At 35.0% G+C, this 19568-nt stretch overlaps 1 pseudogene; it reads left to right on the top strand.

The window, feature by feature from the left end:
• The window catches only part of LOC106001576, a 46984-nt pseudogene that overhangs the window by 15124 nt on the left and 12292 nt on the right, over positions 1–19568 (top strand).

Below are 19568 nucleotides of genomic sequence, written 5' to 3'. Positions count from 1 at the left end.
TTTATTGGCCATCCTTATTTCTTCTACCGAGAAATTTCTATTCAAGTCTTTAGCCCACTTATTTATTGGGCAGTTGTTTCTTTGAGGATTTGTTGTTGAGGGATATAATTTTTTGAGTTCCAAGTATATTTTAGATATGAGACCCTTGTCCGTTGTATGGCTAATGAAGATCATCTCCCAATCTATGGACTTTCTGTTGATCTTGCTAGCTATGTCCTTTGCCATGCAGAAGCTCTGCAACTTCATGCCATCCCATTTGTCCAACCTTTCTGTGATTTGTTGTGTTTCCATGACTCTATGAAGAAAATTTCGGCCTGAGCCAAGGAGACCTAGGGTTTCTCCTATTCCAACCTGTAATGTTTTCAGAGTGTCTGCTTTGACTTCGAGGTCTTTGATCCATTTGGAGTTGATTCTGGTGCAGGGTGATATATAAGGATCTAGCTTTTGTTTTCTACAAGTAGTTAACCAATTTTGCCAGCACAATTTACTGAAGAGGCTGTCTTCCTTCCATTCCATTATTTTAGCACCCTTATCAAAGATTAGTTGGCTATAGGTCTGTAGGTTCATTTCTGGGTTTTCAATTCTATTCCATTGGTCGTGAGGTCTGTTCTTATGCCAGTACCCAGCTGTTTTGATTACTCTGGCTTTATAGTAGAGTTTGAAATTTGGTATTGATATTCCACCACCAATATTCTTTCCGTTGAGGAGAGTTTTGATATACGGGGTCTTTTATTGTTCCATATGAATTTTTGTATTCCCTCTTGATTTCCTTGAAGAATGAAGTTGGAATTTTGATAGTTATCGCATTGAATTTGTAGATAGCCTTAGGAAGTATTGCCATCATCACGATGTTTATCTTTCCTATCCAGAAGCATGGGAGGTTTTGCCATTTTCTAGTTCTGTTTTGATTTCCTTTTTCAACATTTTAATGTTTTCATTATAGAGGTCCTTCACTTCTGTGGTTAAATTGATTCCTAGGTATTTTATTTTTTGAGGGGCTATTACAAATGGAGTTACTTTCCTAAATTCAGCCACACTTTTCTCATTTTTGGCATACAGAAAAGCCATCGATTTTTGAGGGTTAATTTTATACCCTGCTACTTTGCCAAAGTTTTGAATCACCGTGAGTAATTTGGGAGTGGAGTCTATGGGATTATTTAAATACAAGATCATGTCATCTGCAACTGGGAGAGTTATATTTTTTCCCTATTTGGGTCCCCTTTGTGTTTGCTTCTTGTCTTATGGCTGTAGCTAGGCATTCTATTACTAGATTGAAGAGAAGTGGAGAGAGTGGACATCCTTGTTGTGTTCCTGAGTTAAGAGGAAATGGCTTTAGTTTTTCGCCATTAAGTATAATGCTGGCTGTAGGTTTGTCATATACAACCTTTATTGTATTGAAGAATGTGCCATGGATTCCTAATTATTCCAAAACCTTCATCATAAAGGGTTGTTGGATCTTGTCAATGATTTTTCTGCATCTATTGAGATAACCATGTGGTTCTTATCCTTGCTCCTGTTGATATGATGAATAATATTAATTGATTTGCATATATTGACCCAGCTTTGCATCACTGAAATGAACCATGTTTGATCTTTGTGTATGATTTTTTGGATGAATTGTTGAAATCGATTAGCCAAAATTTTGTTGAGAAGTTTTGCATCAATGTTCATCAAAGAAATGGGTCTATAGTTCTCTTTCTTTGATGAATCCGGGCCTGGTTTTGGGATGAGGGTTATGATGGTTTCATAGAATGTGTTCAGTACTGAACTTTCTCTTTCAATTTCATTGAAGAGTTGGAGGAGTATTGGTGTGAGTTCTGCTTTGATGGCGAAGAATTCTGCTGTAAAACCATCTGGTCCTGGACTTTTCTTAGCTGACCAATTAGAAGGAAAAGAAAAAAAAAAAACAAAGTATAAAGTCTTGACAGCAGGTTAGAACATGCAGAAGATCGAATCTCGGGGATTGAAGACAGCCTAGCAACTATAGAGAAAGAACATACAAGCATCCAAGACAAGTCCAAGAAATACGATAGATGTATCCAACACTTGGAAGACACCATCAGAATGCCTAATCTAAGGATAATGGGTGCAGAGGAGCACCTAGAAACAGAAGTTAATGATCTAGGAAATTTGTTTAACAGGATCCTAGCAGAGAACTTCCCAAACATGCAAAAAGATAGGCCTATTCAGATACATGAAGCTTTTAGAACTCCAAATAGACCACATCAGAATAGGACCTTCCACCGTCACATTATAATCCACACAGGATCAACTCAGACCATGGAAAAGATCCTTAAAGCTGTCAAGGAGAAAAGATTAATCATCTATAAAGCGAAACCAATTAGAATCACCTCAGATTTCTCAGCAGAGACAATCAAAGCAAGAAGAGCCTGGAATGATGTATGCCATGCCCTAAAAACAAACAACTCTCAACCAAGAATACTGTACCCAGCTAAACTCTCCTTCATAACTGAAGGCCAAATAAAAACCTTTCATAGCAAAGAAAAATTGAAACAATACATCCCCACCAAACCAGCCCTACAAAAGATTCTTAAAGATGCCCTACACATAGAAAACCAACAAGACCACAATAAAGGCCAAGAAACTGCACCCAAACTGAGAATCCAAGAACCATAGGAATAACCCAGTTTTTGCCGCCCCCAAGAAGGTGGATAAAATGGAAGGAACTCCCAAATACCTCTCAGTCCTATCTCTTAACATTAACGGTCTTAACTCTCCAATTAAGCAGCATAGACTGTCTAGTTGGATTAAAAAACAAGGTCCTTCTATCTGCTGCCTTCAGGAGTCACATCTTGCCCGTAAAAACAAACACATTTTCAATGTTAAAGGCTGGAGCAAAATCTACCAAGCAAACGGCCCCCCAAAACAGACGGGAGTTGCAATCCCAATATCAGATAAAATAGACTTCAAGTTAAAATTGGTGAGAAGAGATAACGCTACATACTAATTACGGGATTTCTCCTTCAGGAGGATATTACAATTCTAAATATCTATTTGCCAAACAATGGAGCACCCAAATTTATCCAAGAAACACTACTTTCCTTCAAATCCCACATAGATTCAAAGACATTAATTGTTGGGGATTTTAACACACCACTCTCCCTACTACATAGATCAACTCGGCAAAAACTCAACAGAGAAACCGCAGATCTAAACAGCTGCAAAGGTCAACTAGATTTAACAGACATCTACCGAATATTTCACCCAGCAGCATAAGAATACACGTTTTCCTCAGCAGCACATGACTACTTTTTCTCAAACAATTACTAACTGATTTATATTTTTTATCATGGAATTTTATTTGATATATTTTATTGATTAAGTTAAATAATTAGCCAATGGCAATATGAATTATGCATGAACAAACTTTATTTAACACAAGTATTTTATTCACAAGACCTATTGTGGCTCTCTTAAAGAACACTAGATGGCAGTGTGTTATTTACTTATTAATTTTTAGTTATTTTGTTAATGGTTATTAATTATCAGAAGTGGCAGTTTCCTCATACTTTTTCCAAAATATATTTAAAGCATTTGATTATACTCCCTCTATTTCCTTTTCATTACTCCTTCCTCCAAAAATTTCTGTTTTTCACATAAAATTACATCTTTAATTATGCACATATAATCTAATTTGGAAGATTTAAGGTGAACTGCAACTTAATTCAATATGTACAGTGAATCAACAGGATGAATAAAAACTTTAATATTTTTTCTTATCTTCTGAATTGGGCTATTGTTATTATTATGGTTAGGGTTAGGATCCCAGACAGAATTAGAATTAAGGTTAGAGAAAAAGAAAATTTAGGTTCAACACAAGATGACCCATTGCAACAATGATACTCACAATACACTATATTGAAAATGAACTTTACACCATTGGGAAAGAGGAGTGAGAGAGGTGGGAGAGGGAAGTTATAGTGGGAGAACAACAAAGAAGAGGGTAACAATGTTCAACAAGAAGTGTACTCATTACTTTACACATATAACCATAAGCCCTTTGTCAGCCTCTTTTACAATAACTAAAATTTTAAAAAATGCAAAATAAAACCTGACAAGAAATACGATAACACTTTAAAAACTTTAGGTTCAAAATGCAAGTAAAATTTAGACCTACATACCTAGCAAGAGTTTGGATAAATGTGAAATAGAGGCTTGCTATTAACATTTTGATTCAGTTATCTGTAGGTTTAGGATTCAACAAGGTGTTCCAGGTAGAGTTGGGGTTTGGATGAGAAAAAGTTGTAAGGTATTGTGTAAAACTGCAATATGTTTTAAGAAGAATGGATGATATCAAAGTTAGAATGAATGAAAACCAACGTCTGTGTTACTTTTAACATTCAGATATTATTTGGTTTAAATTGTGAATTGCTGTTTTAGTTCTTGTTAGGGTTAGCGAAGGATAGGATTAGGGTAAAATTTAGTTTTTCACTAAGAAGCAGAAGCAATAAAATATGTGATTGAATAGAATCCAGACAATTTTCCTTACATTAACCATTTGGTATTAATTTAGATTGTGATTAGGATTAGGTTTCTGGTTAAAGGGGGTTGAGGAAACAGTAAAGAAATTGGTTAAACTGGTGGCTTGCACCTATTATCACAGCTGCTCAGGAATCTGATTTCTGAGGACTGAAGTTCAAAGCCAGCCCTGGTAGGAAAGTCTGTGAGACTCTTATGTCCAATTAACCACCAGAAAACCTGAAAGTGGTCCTGTGGCTCAAGTGGTAAAGTGCACACCTTGAGCTAAAGAACTCAGGGATCTTGCCCATGCCTAGTGCTCAGGGATCCTGCCCAAGCCCAGAGACCAATCTGCACGCCCAACAAAAAGAAAAAAAAAAAGGAATTGGTCAAATGTTAAGTAAATCTGAACTTATTTTAGGTTTTAGGAATTCAAGAATAGCTGGGATAATGGAAGTACAATGTATTTCATAATATTAGGATTTGAGATCAATGGGTATAATGATTTCTCTTATGGAACAAGATAGGTTCAAAGTTAAGAGTGAGAAAATCTATAGGGTTTAGGAAAACCTGCAATTTATTTCAAGAATTACAAGTGGAATTTCAGTTAGAATGAAACAAACAAGCATTTTTCATAAATTTTAGATTTTACATACCATTAGTGTCAAGGCTATGGTTAGGATTCTAGCCATGGTTAGGGTTAGAGTGTAAGAGAAAAAAATGAGGGTCAAATTGAAGGTACATTTCTTTCTTTTTTGGGGGGGGTCCGGTCATGGGGCCTGAACTCTGGGCCTGGGTGCAGTCCCTCAGCTCTTCAGCACAAAGCTAGCACTCTAACACTTGAGCCACAGCACCACTTCCGGCTTTTTTCTTTTTGCTTATGTAGTGCTGAGGAATCGAACCCAGGGCCTCAAGCATGCAAGGCAAGCGCTCTACCACTGAGCCACCTTCCCAGCCCCTGAAGGTAAATTTCATATTAAGCCAGGTAAGAATTAGAATGAATGTGAACTAGAGTATTGCTATTAATTTTAGAATCTACTTACACTTAGGCTTATGGTTAGTCTCAATGTTCCAGTTAAGATTAAATAATGGTTAGTAACCAGTGTGGTCAAAAACATTTCCTGAATTCTAAATTTTAAATCTACTCAGTTTTAGCCTTTGATTATATCATTTGTTGTCTCTTCAGAGCAATTAAGCTAAACTAAATACTACTTTTTAAACATTTTGCTCACATTGTAAATAATATCAACACAGGTCACAAAGAGACTGATTATTTCAGACTCATCATATTTGGTAAAGTTAGTGTGAAGAATGTAGAGAGCAGAAGGTTCTTATACTCAATGAATATTTTTGGCTAATTTGAATTAGATATCTGGATTTCTAATTTGGAGGTTAATCACATGGAAACGGGGAAAAAATTTTAAAAATAATTACTTTGAGACGATTATTCTTCTTAAAATATGAAGCAAAATATCTCTAAGAAATATATATTTTTTCAATAAAATGTTTCAACCCTTAGTAAAGTGCTTAATACTTTAATATAAAGTCTGTCTCAAAGTAGAAATTCTGCAACTAATCTAATGTATGTTTTCATGCACAAAATTCTGTGACTTGTAGTCTTATGTGATTTTAATTATATTTTATAGTTGTGATATGATCCTTACTAATATTTTTTACAAAGTTCTGTAATTATACAAATCATGTTGGTACACACGAAATTAAGTGAGATAATATTCAAACAAAATTATCTTTTTTTCCTGTCTCCAACAGGGAAGGGTGATGTGCTAAAGTATATAAATGAAAGCATTCTAACAAAGACTCTTTATGGAATGGAAATTTGCCACATGAGGATAAGAACATAAGCACTTTCTACTTGGCTGAACAGGAATTTTTGTTTCTACAGTAGTTTCTTGCCATTTAATCACACAGGGAAAGCCATGAAATTTGAAGTTCATATGAAGGAACTGCATTCCTAAAAGATGTGGCAACCCTGCTCAAAAGCTCGATCTTATCACTAGTTTTTTGTGCGTGCTGGATGATCTATTTCTCTATCATATGTTTCATATTATTAAACATATTAATAATTCAGCAGTAAGTACATTACAGGAGATTCCTGAAAATCACAGCTATTGTGGTTTAATAATCAGAAGAGAGGAAAAAGATTATATTAATCTCCAATTTCTCCCTTTGGCCTTCAATTTGCCAATTAATTTTCCAAACAATCATCTAGGATGTTAGTTTATTTTTCCCTTTTTAATTATAGATTAAGCAAGTGTTTTTTTTGCAGTAAAAAGTGATGACAGTGGTATCAGAGCTCTGGTAAAGGCACCTTCTCCTTAGCAAGTAATACTCTATGGACTGTAAATATAGAAGCCACACTAAAATTCTCTACACACACACACATACACACAAACACACACACACACACAAACACATACACACAAACATGCACACACACACACAGCTGCCAACCAGACACATCAGAGATAAGTTCCATTCCCTTGTAATGATAGTTGATTGATGTTTGCTGCATTGCTTTATCTCAGCTTCAAGACCTTGCCTGGACCTTTATCTTTCCCCGAGATCAAGTCCCTAATTCTTAGTATCCCGTGTGTCTGTGTATTCACAATAGGTTCCTGCCTGCTACAGGCCAATTAATACCCTGAATACAGTATCCTCAAACTTCTCATCCAAGTCAAACTCCATGACTTTAGACACCGTTGCAAAATACTAAAATTTATTGGATGTAGAAACCAAGAGAACACCCACCTTGTTACTTTAGTAGCAATTGACATCATGAAAGTAGAATAATATTGATCAAGAACTTAGGGAAGCCAATGGGAGTATTTCTAAAATACTGGATGTGTGTTACAGATACAAAATCATCATCTATAGGCTTATTTATTGAAAACGTCATCATATATTGAAAGCACTATTTACAAATACAGTTTTCCAGTTACTTTGCTTACTTATCACTTCTGATCACAAATCCGCTCATGAATATCTATAGTATCTTTGAATAAATGACACGATTTGCATGTATGTATCATCTTAAGGAAAGACAGTATGCTTTACATCTTTCTTTCTATATGACAAGCCCTTATATTTTTGTTTCCCTGTTGCCGGATAAATGTATTCCTGGAAACAGGATATTCACATCAAATCTGGGTGTAATTTTTATTTTTTAAATTTGAAATATAAACTTTGTTGTGACTAGTCATTTTCTAAAAATGAGTGATATTCATGAACAATGTGCCTTTAAGTAAATTGAGACTTCATGTGGTATGATAGTTCTTGTCTCTAATTGACTTAACCATTATGTGATTCATGTATAAACATGTGCATTGCACTTTTTTATTTTTATATATAAAATAGTCCCCAAGGATATACTTTAAAGTCATAAGGGGGGGCTTTCTCCATGTGACATACTTTATATTTATTTCAGTAAAAGTACTATAAATAAATGATGTTTACTGGAACAATATAAAAGAACATATTTTCTTTAGAATATCTTGTTAAAGATAATAGATTTATTGTTTAAAAAATAGAAAAGAGTAAAATAGGTTTCTTGCTTGAAACTGCGTAAATTACATATGAATGTAGCTCAAGATGAGACTCAGAGATAAATTCATATTAATATTACTGAGATTTATATCACAATATAAGCAATATAGGTATTTTAAGGAACGGGTCATTCCAAGCCCTAGATACCTAATGGATGAAGAATGGTATTGAAAATAGCAGAGGAAAACAATTCAACATGCAGATGTCATGAGTTTATGATACTAATATGAAAAAATAGAGCATTTGCCTTTCTGAAGGAGAATGTTTAGCCAGTAATTTCTGTGAAAGGCATCAATTGTAATCAGTCTAAAGTCTTTTCCTCCAAGTTATCCAAGAGTACTATACTCAACCTCTGAAGAGTAAATAAGAGTTAATTAGCTTTGTTTAATATTAATTTACTTGTAGCAAATAGGTTAAAATGTCTGCTCTCTTTCTTTCAATGGAATAACTTACATTTGTCTTACCTAGACTCAAGACCACCCGAAGTCCACCAGAGACCTCGACCAATGCAAATAACAAAGGAGTCTTTTATTTGCAAGCTCCAGGCTGGTACTCTGTGCAATCGGTAACCCATGACACTAAGAGACCCAAAGCATAGAATCAGCACAGTTTTTAGAGTATTGAACAAACAACTTTGAGGAAGATTTACATGAGAAATTACTTGATTGATTAACATTTTAAGCAAACTAAGCTATACATATGTGATTGGCTAATATTATTGAGGTGTGATTGACCGGAAGTGTCTGGCCACTGGGTCACCGTGTCCTGCATGGCCACCTAATGTTTGGTAAATGCATTTGGAGAAAATTCCTGTGGCTTTCCCAAGGATTGTTTATGTCTCAGTTGTCCAGGAATTGTTTTTCTTTTTGTGTCATTTCTGGGTCCAACCCATGGTTATTTTCATAATTCATATCTCACTAGATGGTTGCTAGCCTGTAATGGAGTTACTTAGGCCTTCATTGTGCCTGTTTAAGCTTTAAGCTCTTCACATTTCATATTATTACTGTCTATTCATACAATCCTGAAATCACTATTTCAAAGTAACACAAACAGAAAAACAAAAATAACTTGATACAACCATCACAAATCCTAAATTATGTGACAAAAATCCACAATATCATAAATAAACCAGAGGAAGAGGATAAAAAGTGGCAGAATAACAACAGAAAATTACCCTAGATTTCTCTAATGAAACAGAGATTTAGAATCCTAGAAGGTACTCCATTTCTAGAGTGTCACACTAAGTTAGGTATAATTATTTATAGATACACAATTCAAAATAATGTCTTCACAAGAAAACAGAAATATATGAAAAGTTACCCAGCCAGCAAGGTGACTGCTGTGACTGTGTTGGCCAACATATTCAAAAACACAATTGCAGTGTGGAAATGAAAGGGCCACGTGAAAAAAAATTCATGAACAGCGACACTCACATATAAACACACATAATTCACATTAGCACTGGATAGTCAGAACTTTCATTGGAACCATTAGTATTCATTTGACAACATCTCTCAATACTGATTTCTTCTCCTACACTTAATGGTCTAGACAAAAACCTAATTCTAGAAAAGCAAATCACAACAGAAGACCAAAGCAACACTTGGCATATCAACCAAAAACATAGATAGTCACCTATTAAGATCATAGATCCCCCAAATTGAAGCCAAGAAATACTTCAAATGGACAGAACAAATTAGAAAAATATGACAAAAATCATGCCAAGGTGATATAATTCACACAGTAAATAAACAGGCATTAGAACAATCAATTACCTAGAAGATAGTTTTCAAAATACATTACGAATACTGCTGGAAATTGTGATTAATGAAAAGATACAAAACCTCTACAAGGAAATTTGTGAACAAGATGAGACCAAGCAAAGATCAGCAAAATAATTCATGGGGACTCCAAACACAAAGAAAAATAAATTCTGAGAAGGCAAGAGAGCCCAAGGGAAATATGGATGCCAAGTTAAAAGATATGAGAGAAGACACAGGTAAAACACATCCCTCCCAAGCCACCACCCAATAAAAAGTTGTAAAGAAAATCCATACAAGACCTAAAATAAAGCTTTAATAAAGAGATAGAAGCCCTAAAAAAAACCAATTGTAAGACAGAGAAATCAAAGAGATAGGCTCATTCAGATAAGAGAAGCCTTTAGAACACCAAATAGAGTATACCAGAACAGAACAAACAACCATCACATCATAATCCATTCGAGGATCATTAGACATCAATGAATGGGTTCTTAAATCTGTCAGGAGAAAAGACTGATTATTTATAAAGGATATACAGTCAGAATAAATACAAATTTCTTAGCTGATATGGTAAAAAGGGGAGCCTCGCATGATATATGACAAACATTAAAGGCAAACAACCACCAACTGTGAATATGGTCCCAAGCCAAACTCTCCTTTACATTAAAAGGATATATAAAAATATTTCATGACAAAGAAAACTTGAAACAATGTATCTCCACCAAATCAGCAGGATAGAAGTTAATCAAATATATTCTACATAGAGAAGATCATGACGAACAGAAATTGGTTATATAAATTGCTCCCTACCAGTGAACAAAGTAAATGTATTAAGAGTAGATTGGACACAGAGCCTAAGAACAGGTGATTAACATGGCAGGACTTATGAGATATTTCACAGTCTTAACTCTAAATATCAATGGAATTAAATTTCCAAATAAAAAACAGACTAAATAGTAGTATAATAAAACAAGATGCACGCATGTAGTATCTACAAGAGACACATTTTGTTGACAAAAACCAACACATACTCAAACTGAAAGGCTGGAACGAAAATTTTCAAGCAAATGAACACCATAAACAGGCCACAGTACTAGCATAAGATAAAATAGAATTCAAAATAAAATTACTAGGAAGAGACATTATATATTGATAAAGGCACATCTCCATTAGGTGGATATATCAAGTCTAAGTATCAATGTCCTGAATCCTGGAGCACCCCATTTCATCAACCAAATACTACTTAACCTAAAAACACATCGATCGCAACACATCATTGAAATGCATGGATAGGTTATCCAGGAAAAACACAACCAAGAAACTGAAGACCTAAATAACAACATTGAATGCTTCTCCTTACCAGACATATACAGAATATACATTCAGCATCAGTATATAAATTTTTCCCAGCAGCTCATGGAAGAATCTCCAAGATAGAACATATCCTATGTCACATAGAAATTCTATCCAAATTGAAAGAAAAATTATTTGAATTCCCATATCTTGTCAGACCACAACAGAATAAACTTAGAATTAAAAACTAAAGCAAAAAAAAATTCCTAACCCATGAAGACTGAACAACACATTGCTGAATGACCAGTGAGGCACTGAATACATTAGAATGAAAATCTGAAAGTTTCTGAAAATTAACAAATTGAACACACAAAATACCAACTCCTCTTTGAAACAGTAAGTGCAGTACTTAGAGGAAAATTTATAGCTCTAAGTGCCTACATCAAGCAATTGGGGAAATCTGAAGTCTGTATTTTAATTATATACCTGAAAATTCTTGAAAACAGGAACAAGCCCAAACCCAAAGCAGAAGACAGAAACAAAAAAATCAGAAATAACTAATAAAGACAAACTAAAACATAAAAAGATCAACAAAACAGAATTGGTTGTTTCAATAAATTAACAGACTTGACAGACACCAAATCTAAGAAGAGAACTTACATAGATAGAAAGATAAAGAGAAAGCCCACAGATTGGGAGAAGTTAGTTACTTGCTCTGCAACAGGCAATGGCCTTACATCTCAAATATATTTAGAGCCCCAAATGTTAACTCCCCCCAAAAACAAATCTTCAAAGAAACAACCCTCTTAATAAGTTGGCTAAAGATTTAAAGAGAGAGCTCTCTGAAGAAGAAATATGAATGGTGAATTGAAACATGAAGAAATATGCCACATTTCTGGCCATAGAAATACAAATAAATGCAACATTGAGATTCCACCTTCCCACAGTTTGCTGAACATTATGAAGCAAACTAATAATAACAGATGCTGGTCTGGTGGGAATATAGCCAAAAGGGAATGTTACTGCACTATTGGTTGAAAAGTATACTTATTCAAATACTCCATAAAGAAGTATACAGGTTCCTCAGAAGATCTCCCCTATGACCCAGCAATCCCACTCCTGGGCATTTACCCAAATGACCACAGACAAGGCCACAATAAAGTTACTATCACAACTATGTCAATTGTAGCATTATTTACCATAGCTAAGATATGGAACCAACACAGATGCCCCTCAGTAGATGAATCAATCAAGAAAATGTCATATATATTCACAACAAAATTCTATGCTTCCATCAGAAAGAATGACATTGCCCCATTTGTAAGGAAATGGAAAGACTTGGAAAACATAATACATCAAACAAGCCACACCCAAAGAATCATAGGCTACATGTTTTCACTCATTAAAAAAAACTAGAATATTTCTAGGCTATTCTTATAAAAGATCACAACAGCTCAATAGTTATATGCATGTCATCATAGAAAATGATGCTTATTGAAATGAGCTCCAAGAAATGGATACAAGATGATTGTATAGTGAACTTCTTTTAGTTATTTCTATTTACTTTTTCCCCTTTGGATTATTCCCTGTAGTCACTGTTTTTTATTTCTGTACCCTTTGTCTTATACATAAGTTTATCTGATTTGGGGAAGGGAAGGGAAATCACAGAAATGGTCCGACAAAGATTAAACAAGCAACAGTGATATACACTAAGCACTATGTTAGAAATGAACTTTACAACTTTGGGGAAATGGGATATCATTGTTGGGGGAAGCAGCAAAAAATGAGGAAGTGATAACACTGTAGAAAAGTACTTTTACTTATGTAACTGTAATCCACCCCTTGGAATATCATCTTCATAATAAAAATAAACAAAAAATAAAATAAGAGCGCTGACAGGAAGCTCAGCCTGACTTTTCTGCCATGCTCCCTAGGACAATGGGTGCTATTCAGTCCACTTCTTGTGGTGGGAAGTCCACTTTTTGTCAGTCGTGGGGCTTGAACACTGGGCCATGGCACTGTCCCCGATCTCCTCATCTCAAGGATAGTACTCTACCATTTGAGTCACAGCACCACTTCTGGTTTTCTGGTGATTCTTTGGAGATAAGTGACTCACAGATGTTCCTACCCAGGTTGCCTAGCCTCCTGTGTATTTAGGATTATAGGCCTGAGCCACCAGCACCTGGCTTAAGTGTAATTATAACTCTCTCTCTCTCTCTCTCTCTCTCTCTCTGAAGAACTTATTTAATGGATGCTGGAGGAGGTGGCCCAGCATCCTCATGTGGCTGGAACCAATGTGGCCCTCTCATTCTGGTGGTGGGCTGTGGGTCAGGAGTTGTCTCGCTCAGTCTGTTGTTCCAGCTCCATGAGGTAAGCCCCTCTGTGCCCTGGCTAGACCGTGATGGTTATTCATTGTCCATCTAGCCTTACTGGACTCAGTATTTTGTTCAATGACCTTTTCGAGCAAAAATTTCTGGCTAAAATTATGATACATAATTACAGAATGAAAAAGTAATGCCACCTTAAGAAAGTCATTTAGGGCTCTGGGAATGTGGCTTCACAGTACGGTGATTGATTAGCATGCATGAAAACTTCGGTTCAATTCATCAGTACTACATAAACAGAAAAAGAATCACTGGAAATGGTGCTGTGTCTCAAGTGGTAGAGGGTGAGCCTTGAACAACAACAAAAAAAAAAGCTGAGGAATAATTCCCTATCACTGAGTTTAAGCCCCAGGACGGGCAAAACAACAACAATAACAACAAACATTTAGTTAGTAAGTGCAAAATAAACAACTCATACTTGGAATATACCATTGCTCCTTTCATACTGATACCTGACAATAGTCCCTAATTCATGTACTTTACCTATATTAGTATACAATTTTGAAAAAAAAAACACCAAAAACTATTGTTCATTAAATCACGACAATTAATGCCAGGAATGTGCTTAGATGTCAGGTGAAGATTTATTCTGGAAATTCAAAGATTCCAGGCTTTTGGGTGGTCATTGCTAATCACAATCAGAAGGGTAGTATAAGTGAGATTTGGAAATCTTTTTGGTCATTCATGGCACCAAAAAGGCAGAGGATAATTAATAGTTTTTATAAAAGAGAAGTAATAACTCCAGATGGAAGGAATAAATGATAATAACTAAGTTATACCATAAAGTGTTCTAGTGAACCATATTTGGTTAATAAAGAACTAGTCATCAACTAGGCTTATTCCTCATTGCCTTTAGCATTCCAGTAATTAGGCTAATTCTTAATCTCTTTGTGATAGGTTGTATATCCTTCTATGCTGTACTTTCATACCTGAACTCCTTTGCTTTCTAAAAATCTCACTCTTTAATATTACTCTATGAACAATTTCTGATACTAAGTTGACAAATGCAGACAGCAGAGGATGCTAATGTAAGAGTCCCATGACATATGAATCATTAATGTAATAACATGGAAAAGGAGGATAAATTTATTGCTACCTCAATTTTTCTGAAAACTTGCAATGTCATCATTTGATTCAAATTTCCATTCTTTGTCTATATAGTGTCAATAAGTGTACATAAATGCAAATATAAGACCGATGTTGGTGGCTCACAACTGTAATCCTAGCTACTCAGAAATTTGAGACCACCGGATTGTGGTTCAAAACCAGCCTGGTCAGGAAAGTCCATGAGACTCTTATCTTTAATTAACCAAATGAAACCCAGAAGTGGTGCTGTACCAAATGTGGCAGAGTGTTCAACTTGAGCTGAAGAACTGAGGGACAGGGTCCAGTATCAAAGTTAAAGACGCACGACCAACAAAAAAAGTGCAAATTTGACTTTAAATTTCCCTAAAAGTAACCACAAATTCAATAGTAATCTTTCCAAGTAGAAAAAATAATTCCAAAATGATTCAGTGTACCTATTTTTGTTGAGTTATTTAAGTTATGGTTTCTTTGCTGGACATATTCTCTTCTTTTAAAAATTGTCAAATATTAGCTTTATAATAAACTTCATCTAATATTTCTTGGTTCAAAAGAGAAGTCCATACAGCTGAAGTCAATTGGATTTATTACTATTTCAGTTCAAAGCCAACCAAGGCAGGAGAGTCTGTCTAACTCTTATCTGTAACTAAACACTAAAAAAGCCAGAAGTGGAGTTTAGGCTCAAGCAATAGAGTACTAGCTTTGGGGGCAGGTGGACAGGAAAGGCAACTGTACAGGGACAGGGTCCACCCTCTGGGTTCAAGCCCCCAAACCAGCACAAACTAAACAAACAAACAAGCAAATGAAAAAAAAACACATATTTCTTTGAAACTATCCTTAAAGCACTGGTTTGAGAAGAGGCTCCTTTTGCTGATCGTACTCACGGGATCCTGCTTTTTGGAATCCTTATTACTATGAAGAACTCAGGACCAGACTAAAGAATTGGGTAACTGACTCCTGCAACAGGAGAATCATCTCAGGAGTGAAATATCCGTGCATAAGTCTCTTTAAAACCCCAAAATCTTTGTTTCTTTCCAGGAGAACACTTTTAAAACAAATTTATTTCCTTTTATTCTATGCTGGCCTTCAAATGGCATATTGTTTCCTTTTGTTATACTCTCAACTAGAAGTTTACAGACAAGTTTTATATAAGTAAAGACACACTTGACAAAGTCAGGGACAGAGTTTCCTTCAGGCCTTGGATTCTTTTCTTGTACCATAAAAGGACAGCACAAATTACCTTGAAATTTGTCATTTCTCTATGTTCAATTCCTCTCTTGGGGTCAGTTTGCACTTGCAATAACAGTTCCTTCCACTTAGTTCCAGTAACAATCTATGGTGCTGCTCCAGGTAAAATGAATATTTTCTGGCCTCATTGAAATAGCACAAGTTATATCTTTGGACATGAGGTAACATGTGTTTCAGAGATAACTTCATAGCGAGAAAATATGGAATTTGCATGGCTTATAAAACCTTATTCATGTACATATGGCCATATAAGATGATTTTAAGTGAAATGGAACCCAAGATAGGGACACAACTTGCTTTTTCTTGCTTGTTATTTTTTAATGTATCTAACAAGTAGTATGTGATTTTTTTGTTTCTGTTCTATTTTCTTCCTCCATGGTATAACCCCTGTTTTCACTATATTTATTGTCAGAGACCTGCATCTTGCATATACATTTTTCTAATGTGGGGAGGGGAAGGGAAATAACAAAATGCTTAAACAATTATACAGTATGACCTATTGTAACAATGAGTTGTACATGGCACTATGTAGAAAATTAGCTTTACAACTTGAGGAGGGGAGAAGGGAGTTAGGTTGGTGGGAAGGAAAAGAACTGTAGGAGAAAACAAAAGGGGAGGTAACAATGCTTGATAGATAATGTACTCATTAACTTTCTTATGTAACTCTAGCCCCTCTTTAAACCATTTTTACAATAAAAAACATGAAAAAAACATACTGGACTACTTTAAGTTCAAATTTTCTAAGTGCTCTGTAATTAAGACCAATTTTATGTGGGAAGAATATTCTAAGAAACATTTTTGTGAGTGTGTTTTGTGCTTTATTTCCCAAGTGTACATAAGTTAGCAGTAGGAGAAACAATAGGAATAATAGGAGAAAAAGAACTTTTGTGCTTAATTATAATGGTTCAATACACTATAGAAGACTCTTCAAGTAAGACAACTTTGAAACAATAAATCCAAGGCCAGCATGTAGATCTATGGAAGTGATATAGGGAAAGCATTACTACTAAGTGGAACATGATGGATGAGGCCATTCTTGTTTTCTACTAGATCTAAATCATGGTAGCTAATCATGCAAATTTGTAAAAAGTAGAACAGAAGAGTAATTCTGGTTCCAAAACAAGTCAGAGATAAGAACAGGGACTTAACTGGAAAAAAAGGCAATGATGAGAGAGCAGAAAACACAGTAGCAATGAGCTAGTGGATAAGATCACATTTGTTTTTCTTTTTCAGTTTTTTTTCATGGTTGTGGGTCTTGAACTCTGGGCCTGGGTGATGTCCCTCCCCTCTTCAGCTCAAGGCTAGAACTCTACCACTTGAGTCACAGTGCCAATTCCAGTTTTCTGGTGGTTACTTGGAGTTAAGTGCCTCAGAAAACTTTCGTACTGGTGTTTGATCTGAACTGCAATCCTCAGATCTCAGCCTCCTGAGTAGCGAGGATTAAAATTTTGAGCCACCAATACCAGTGTACACTCAGGATGTGTAATGTGTATGTTCATCTATCTGTTTATGAATTCTTGAGTTAAAAATATAGGCTACAGGTTAGACTTTACATTCACAAAAATGTTTGTAGTTTAAAACCATACTCCTGGAAAAAATAAAAACTAAGAATGTAAAAGAGTCTGGAAAGTTCAGTTTGCATCCAGCCTCGGCAGAGCAGTCTTTGCAACAATACCTATATTTAACCAGCCAAAAGCTGCATTGGATGAATGGCTCAAGTGATGGGATACTAGTTATGAACAAGAGTGCTGAATAATAGCCTGAGGATTTTGCATACATACATACAAACATTTACATGCACACAGAAGCACTTATATGTGCAAACACACATATGAAACAATTCTCAAAATGTGTAGAAAAGTTAGAAAACAATAGAAAATATGTCCTGAGTAAGACTAGAATCAAGTGATAATTTTTAATATTAGAAAGTCGTCAAGTGAACTTTCCCCCCAAAAGCATGAGACTATTACATAAGCAGTGACCAGAGATAGTAAAAGAGCCAAGTAATAATTATTAATGGGATCGGATCCATGGAAGAATGAATCAGAGACACCTGCAGGTGCATGTGAAAATGTTCATATCCTGTGTCAAATGCTAGAACATCTTTGAAAATTGTACAGTAAGTTTGAACAGTCAGTCATGGATAAGATCATCAGAGAAGTTCAGAATTACTAGTATGTTTCTCGATCAAATAAACCAACAAAATATGGCAGGGCAATGCGATACAAGTCTGGAATACTAGCACTCACACTAATACAGTAGATTAGAGAGTGGATTAAATAGTAATACCTTCCCTGGACTAGGTAGTATAATTTTGCCTCAATAAAACAAACCAAAGAACAAGAAAGGAATTCACGGTTGGAAGTTTGGGCAAATTTTGTCATGTTTTGAGAAGTCAAGTTTCCTATTGAAAAACAACTCATATATCATCTTCAGTCATGTTTTAAATGCTCTCTTCATTACAGAATACTTCTAGATACAAAATCTGTCATGATTCCGAACCAAAAATTTTAAAAACTTAGCATCATTCTGTTGGATTCCAAAGAAATAATGAAGTAATACAAAAGCTTAAGCCAGGAGAAACAGCAAAGTTATCTAATGTAGGACTTTGTAGACCTTACTGAATTAGAATTTACATTTAAAATAAATATCTTTTGCTTGTAATTTCATATTCTATAGGATACTACAAAATACTTTTTAAGTAGAAATTTTAATTTACCAATTCACAAATGATTCTGGCATTCTATTTGTCTAGAATATTCTTTCAAGAGAGTTGTAATTAGATCTTAGTTTATAGATAATTCCAACAGTAGGTGTATAACATGATAATGTGAATAATCTAGAAAAAGTTGACAATAAATGGATGCTATTAATTTATAAATTTAGAAAAAGAGCCATGTTTTGTGACTTTTGTGTAACATGGTATGAAGAGAATTATTGATTGAAACCTTTTATCTTCTACCTGTACATAACATAGGAAGAAATTTCCTTAATTATATACCTCTGTATACAATGAGAAAAATCCTAGGTTTGGGGTTTGTCTTCATTTTGTTTTTGTTGTTTTGTTTGTCCTAGGGCTTGACGTCTGGGCCTGGGCACTGTCCCTGAGCCTGTTTTTTGCTCAAGGATACTGCTCTACCACTAGAACCTCAGTGCTTCTTGTGTCTGGCTTTTCCTGAGCAGTTTATTGGAGATAAGAATCTAAGGAACCTTCCTGGCTGGGTGGGCTTTGAACCATAATATACAGATCTTTCCCTCTTGAATATCTATGGTAGACGAAAAGATAAGTATAAATAATATTTTCAAGTTTGCTGATCTCAAGAATACAACTTGAGGGAAAACGATGCAGCAAAGTTTAGTGTAGTGTTCTTTCAACAATAAAAAGGGCATAACAATAGCAGAATTGTAGAATTTTTTCACAATAGTGATAAGCTAGTCATGCTGTGTATTTAGGGAATTTTAAGGTGCAGCTTACAAGGTGGAAACTGTTGGGCTAGAATGACTTTACTACATAAAATTTTGGTATTGATTTTCATTGAAATAATAGCTTACTATGATGAACAAATGTTTACTCTAAAGGAATTAATTATTATAGATACTTCATAGTTTTATCTTCTACCAGAATGTGGCTACTTTCTCTGTTGACATTCAAATATGTAATGCCCCATTGGAAACTGCATCTCTTGCAGAATTACATAAAATGCATACAGACACTGTTTTAAATGTCTCTGGTATGGCATACTCAGAATTTAAAAAT

The sequence above is a fragment of the Dipodomys ordii genome, unplaced genomic scaffold (genome assembly GCF_000151885.1).
Source record: "Dipodomys ordii isolate 6190 unplaced genomic scaffold, Dord_2.0 Scaffold322, whole genome shotgun sequence".
Classification (NCBI taxonomy): Eukaryota; Metazoa; Chordata; class Mammalia; order Rodentia; family Heteromyidae; genus Dipodomys; species Dipodomys ordii.
Note: the sequence above shows the minus strand (reverse complement) of the source record. Positions and strands in the feature narration are given on the sequence as shown.